This window comes from Coptis chinensis, chromosome 7 (genome assembly GCF_015680905.1).
Source record: "Coptis chinensis isolate HL-2020 chromosome 7, ASM1568090v1, whole genome shotgun sequence".
Classification (NCBI taxonomy): Eukaryota; Viridiplantae; Streptophyta; class Magnoliopsida; order Ranunculales; family Ranunculaceae; genus Coptis; species Coptis chinensis.
This window is the reverse complement of record NC_141462.1, coordinates 81,997,453-82,004,370: the sequence shown is the minus strand read 5'-3', so window position 1 is coordinate 82,004,370 and position 6,918 is coordinate 81,997,453. Positions and strand designations below refer to the sequence as shown.

Below are 6,918 nucleotides of genomic sequence, written 5' to 3'. Positions count from 1 at the left end.
AATTTATAACACATTACCCTTCCAACAATGATGAAAATGTACTAAATATAAGTCCATAATCAATGGCTCCGCTATAGTACTTGGATAATCTGACAATATACATCCAATATTCCTTATAAGGACAATGTTCCTTATCAGCTCAGTATATCATTAATGTAGGTAGTGATAAGTCTCATATAATCCATCAATTACAATAGGCTACCAATAATATTGACATATTTAGTATGAGAAAACACAAGTGGATTATTTTTCATAATATGAATATTTGCCACAAAAGATGTTGACACAGACTTACTATCATAATACTCATACTTTTTAATGAAAAATATTTCTACAAAGTTCTATAACAACATAATGAGACAAACATGAATTGTAATTCTTATATTCACTAATATCATTCAATTATGTAATGCCCAAAATTCCCATATACCATCTGGTCAGTCTGGTTTAAGGTACGCTATGAGCTACAACCATATTCAAATGACAACATCTTGACAACTGAATATAGCAATTACAGAAATGAGATCAACAACATAATTAAATATCATATCTCTAATGACAATCTATATGTATCTCAATAGGAATTTATCTGTCTCATAAACATTCTCAATGCTAATACTCATGATACTAAATCATCTAAACAAAGAGAGATTAACACATATATTTCTTACTTTACTTTAAAGAAAGTACACATCTTTATCAATATCATTATTTTGATATCCACAAGACACCAATATACTGTCGAATTTCTTATGCCATTTATAGGCCAATATATTAACTCATTCAAAGATTTAATTATATTGTATATATACTATAACACACCGTGTTTTTTTTACGTATTTTTATATTTATTAATTAATTAAATTATTTATTTTCAAAATTCGTCGGATTGGACTCGGGATACGTGGGCCTGGTTTTGGGCTCGAGTCTGTGTTAGGCTTGGGTTTCGGACCCAAGTATATAAACACATTGTTCTAGAGAATAGGGTTTTAATAATAAGAAAAATAATGAAAATGGAGGCAGAGAGAGAAGCTGGTTTGCTGGAGAGGTGGAGCGCGACGGTTCGGACGAAGAGGGATTCGTCGAGCTGTTACGTCAGGTGAGTAGATATATTATGTTTGATAAAGTTCTCGTTGTTTACTGTAGATGGCATGAGGATAGAATCAATATGATTTTACTGTTCATATACTGTTCTATGAGTCTGATCATACTGTATACTGTGTAGTGTTAACTACGTATGCAACCTTGAATAATCGTCTGTTCAGGAAAACTTAAACGAGGGTATTAAATCGATGATGGCTGCTGTAAAAACAATGGTCGGCTTATTTATTGGCTACGCGCTTTCGCATTTTCGCCAAAAGCCAAAAAGAACCAACTCGACTATTTTGTTTTGTGTGAATGTGATTGTTTATGTTTGCTGTAAATGTTCTGGTGGAACTAGATAAGTATCGATGCGTCTAAATGATTGTATTGACGGTGGTTGATGGTAGTTGGTGTCGTGAGATGGAGCTTTTGCAGAGCAGTAATGGCGTCTAGAGTTTGGTGTTGTGTAGATTATTGTTTTGTTGAATTTTGATTGATGATGGGGGTCGTGGTGGATTTTGAATTGGTTATTGGTGTTGGAGGACCTGAGAGTGCTGTGATTGAAGCTTGAATAAAGCTTTAATGGCGTCGTTCGAATTTTCTCAGTATGATGAAATGGTGAATTGTTGACATAGGTAGCTAGGGTTTTTCTCCCTGAACCAAACCGCTGGGTTTGTTTTACTTATGGATGGCCGGTGGTGGCCGTTGTGGTGGTGGAAGTTTTGTTTGAGGAAGGAGATGAACAGTGCAACACGATTTGGGCTTGGGCCAAATCGTGTGGGCTCATATGTTTTAAACTTTTGGATTTTATTTTTGGGCTTTAGTGTAGACTATGGGCCTTAGACTTTGGGCCCTTGGGTTAGAAGAGTTTGGGGATGGCTGACTTTGACTGTTGACCAGAGTTGACTGTTGACCAGAGTGGAATTTGACTTTGACCAGGGTTGACTTTGACCAGTTGACCCGAAAATTTGACTTTTTTTCCTAAAATTATGATTCGGTCTAATAGGATAAGTCTAGGACTATTAACGTGTTTGATTTTTGGCTAAGACCTTTATAAATATACTTGTGTACGTGTATTTACTGTTTTGTATTTTTCAGTCTTTTACGATACACAACGTTATGACACTTATACATTCATGAAATTAATAACGCGTAAATAAAAAATAATTGAATCAAGATATTTCTACGTTCTCTGAAATAATTTATGAAATAAAGTATAATAATGCGTAAACAAAACTTACCGCACCCTTTTAGAACTCTCCACGCCTCAAGTTTTGGAATTTGGTTTATGACTGATGAAGTCATATGTTAGGTGGGCATTTATTGAATGTGCCATAAATGGCCCGTTAGTGTTATATAAGGGTATTCATTGAATGTGCCATGAATGACCAGATTGTAGTTGACTGCCCTAAAGAGGAACTAAGGTATTCGCCTTGGGTTAGTTGTATTCCTTGAGTGTACGGGAATGTAGGATTGGGTATTCCTTGAATGTGGCAGGAATGACCCAGGGCATTCATTGAATGTGCCATGAATGGCCCGTTAGTGATTTGATAGGTGTTCCTTGAATGTGGCGGGAATGACCTAAGGTATTCATTGAATGTGCCATGAATGACCTGAGTTTTGTGCCCAAAGAGGCTGTGAAATATGTGTATGAAAGCCCAGAGATGGCTATGATATTGTGGTATTCGGTGGGAGAGAGGCACACAGGAATGTGTGATTTGGCAAATGTGTGGAGTGCAAATCGTGGAGTAGGTACTAAAGGGTGGGTGTATAAGAAAAGTAATTGATTAATTAATAAGAGAAATTTCTTTGATTGTGCGAGTGTGTTTGGGTTTACTTTTGAATACCTATAGGATATCGACAAATGATAGAAGTTCTAACTTTCTTTTGCAGGAGGGTAGGACTTAATAATATTTTGTGTATGGACGCGGTCCTACCCTTATACAGCGGCGGATATCGGTAAGTGTAATTCATTTATTTAGATATTAAAACGAGTTATTAGAATGAGTTAATAAGATGGAAGTTAATAAAATGGAAGTTTTGCTTGGGAAGAAACTATGCCGTTTGAGATGACGGAACTACCTGTCTTCCAAGCTGAGAATGATTAGGTTATGATAGAGTTAAAGTGTTAGTTGGATAAGTAAAGTTTGAAATGTTTATATGTGTTTAGTCTACTCATACCAGCAAATTCAATTTGCTGACCCATGTTTGCTTTGTTTTGGCAACGTGGGTGTGTTTTTGGGAACATAGGTGGAAGGCAGTGGAACCGCGGCGTGTGATTGGGATTCTCGCCTGGAGCAGTCTAGGAGTTTAGTTTATTAGGTCTGATCTTTTGGAAGGATGTAATAACGTAGGTTACATTTTTATATGACATGAGAATACGATGTTGGAAATTGTTATTCTTAAAGTCTGTTTATGTTTGTATTGGGATAGAAGAAAGTTTTTAATAAAGTGATAGTTGAGGAATTTGGAGTTTATTTGTGGTTAAGTTGATCCTGTTGTGATGTGGGTTTTAGGTTTTGACATGTGTTGTATCCCCCCGTCATAGCCTGGGTTTTTAGACAATTGAATATAGTGATGTTTGAGATATTTATATTTCAAATATTCATTATTTTAATTGTTTAGAAAATCGGGCTGTGACATATACCTTAAGCTCATCACTTGGTACTACTTGGTATTGTAGTTCCCCAAGTTGATCCATATAATTTTCTTCATCAAGATTGTCGTATTAGGAATTGAAAAGTTTTGAAAAAACCATTTGATGAATAAAATTATGGATCATAACTACTCAACTAGAGCCTTTATAATTCTGAAGAAGAAATTCTAGTTACATGAGCAAGGATCCAAAATAGTATAAATTTGTTCTCTGAGTGAAACCCATTGGCTATCTATATTAGCCTCGTATTTTGCAATACAGCTATCACGTTTTAGTTTTCTCTTGAAGATCCAAATTCAACCTTTAGATCCCCTAAGAGGTAGATTAATTACCTCCTCTTAATAATTGTGTAAATCAAGAGTCTAATTTAGAGAAGTTGTATCCTTAAAAAAGGGACACTTCTTATAAATAGACAACATCCTTATAGGTTAATGAATCTTCCTTAAGAAACATGTAAACATTATCATCGTGAATGGTGGATGTACTCACCGATAGTTTTCTAAATTTCTTGTTAAGAAATTATGGAATTCTCTTTTTGTAGTTCATTATGAACATTATTCAACAACTCAATGCCAATTTCACAGAAAACACAACCTCAATTAAATTAGCATAGAAGACATTCAATAATAGTGTGGTATTTGCAAGATTGTTATCACTCATGACTACTGAAAATAGGCATCACTATTATGAGTTTAACCAATGAACTTCTACTAAATAGTTATAGGTCTCAAAAGACTTATTTTAGATGCATTTATGCATTCACAATAGCCTTGGCAAGACGTACCCCCCCCCCCCCCATATTTTGAAGCATTTTTGGATAGGCCCAAGACCTTACCATACTTCGCAAGTCGGTGTCTTTCCAATTATCTTGTGAAGTAAACTATAGTAAAACAGTGTCATATATATGGGTCACCCCCCCCAGTTCAATGGTTACTTAACCTAATCAAACTTACATGCAAAACACATTATACGACAAACACTGAAAAAAACTACAACAATAATATGCACTCGATCTTATGACAAGAATATACGTTACTCAAGTCTATGATTATGGATCATATTAAACATAGTCATATTATGTTCATGCTATCTATATGAAAGTAAACCCGCATATGATTCTAATGAATCTTAAGGAATAAAAGAATTAGATAAAAATATTTTCTCCAAGATAATACTATTATCAATCTTCTTTTCATCGTTCAACATTCTAATTTTTATAGTGAGACAATCAACACGTTTGTACATCATCTTAACTATTTATCCATAGTTAAAAGAGGATAATGCCTAATAAGACAATCCACATGCGTTACATCTCTTTGTCTAAAATAATCACAGGAGGATATTGTCTAATAAAACAATACATAATCTTACATCTCCTTGACTAAATTAGGTTTAGGAGAATATTGATTGTTTCACATATTGTTTCCTTTTGTAAACAACAATGTTCATTACTTAAAAATTATATGGCATGGTTAAGTTTCATGTCAAAGGTCAAGAATGCATTCATGCCAAACACACTTAATATCATACCATTGGTTCAGAAAATATAAACTTTAAATGTACCATTCACAAAAAATTAAAAGGTATACGATATTAAACAAATCTAGCCACTGAATATGCAAAACAACAGAGTACTCCACCTCCTCTTCATACATGAGTGATAAGTGCTCAAAAAGAGTATTTTAACCCTAAGTTATATCTCTTATTTAGCCATCTTATTGGACTAATAGTACTTGTAAGTTGTGTTTTATGATTTTATAGGTGAAAAAATATAGTTTTGCCAAATATTAGAGTTAAATGGCAAAAAAAGAGCAATTTGGAGCATTAAGGATCAGATGGTAGCTCATGGATAATTATGAAGAAGGCCCAAGGTTTTGAAGCTATGAAAAGATAGGACTTAGACCTATTTTAGAGCTTACTTCAAAATCTGTAGAGGTAGTATTTGTTCGGCTGAACTCGGTTATGTTGAGCTGCCTACGTATCGAGTTCTTTAGTGAACTCGAATCAAGTCGGACGTAGTTCAAGCTTTTGATTGGTTGATTAGATGAGAGATAAAGATAGATGATCGAGAAGATGGAGAGTTGGCCCCCCTTGAGAATGGAGAAGATGCCTCCTTTTATAGGCGTAGATCCCCCTTTTACGCTGTCTTGATGATTACTTTTACTCCTTCCGTTATGAAGTAATGATCTCTCATTAATGATGCTGGTGACTAGCTTGTAGCGGTTACGTTTCCTAGGTCGTTTGGACGATCTGACCTTAGGTCGTATGCACGACCTGCTTGTAGTCTGGACACGTGGTTTGCCACGAGTGGCTGAGAGTGGAGGGTACTGACATAGCCCCCTCTCTTTAGATCACTGTTTGTAGAATAGTAGTATAAAGAAAGATAATAAAGGAGACCGCGTGTCTTACTTGGTTGAAAATGGAGATTGTTGCAAATTGAATTTTCTGTGTTTGTAGACTGGATGTCGTTTGTTGCTTAGAGCTTTGTTGTGAGTTGATGTGATAGGTCCTCCGTTGTAGTGCACAAATTATAGCTTATAGTGTGTAGATCATAAATCGTATGTCATAGCTCGTAGTTCGTAGATTGGATTTTAATGATAATTAGCCTTTGAGTGGTAATTACAATTGAATCAAGTTTAACCCTATCAGAGGCCTTAAGTTGATTTGTGGTCCTTTTGGGGGTACCCTGGATTGGATTTGACTGATAATTAGCCTTTGAGTGGTAATTATAATTAGATCAAGATTAACCCTAGCGTTGGTGTTAAGTTGATTTGTATGCCTTTTGGGGGACGTTTTTATTGATAGTTAACCTTTTAGGGGTGTCACTATGGTTGATAGCTAACCTTTTGGGGGCGTCACTATGGTTATGTATGTTGCTACGCCCAGTTTTGGAGCTTTGAGTGACCTGGTCGGAGATGGTTGTAGCTAGCCCCCAGTTCGTAGTAGAAGCAGCCATTTATAGGTGTTAATGTTGTTTAGCCCCAGTGTTGGAGCTTGATTGACATGTGTAGATGGCAATAACTTGTCCCAGTTCAAAGATGGCTATGGCTTGCCCCCCAACTTGATTGTCTTGCAATAAACTGCAAGGGAGTGAGCTTCCATTTTGCAATTCGAGCGACTCACTGGTTTGTAGTATATGCAAACCGTTGAGGAGGAAATTGCGTGCTTTGAATTGTTAT

At 35.6% G+C, this 6,918-nt stretch overlaps 1 long non-coding RNA gene across 1 annotated transcript; it reads left to right on the top strand.

Annotated features, from left to right (window-relative positions):
* Positions 1–927: 927 nt before the first annotated feature.
* Positions 928–3,546, top strand: LOC147489328 (uncharacterized). Its single transcript, XR_015201808.1, has 2 exons — positions 928–1,099; positions 3,334–3,546. It is a non-coding gene; the product is annotated as an uncharacterized LOC147489328 (long non-coding RNA).
* The last annotated feature ends 3,372 nt before the right edge of the window (positions 3,547–6,918 follow it).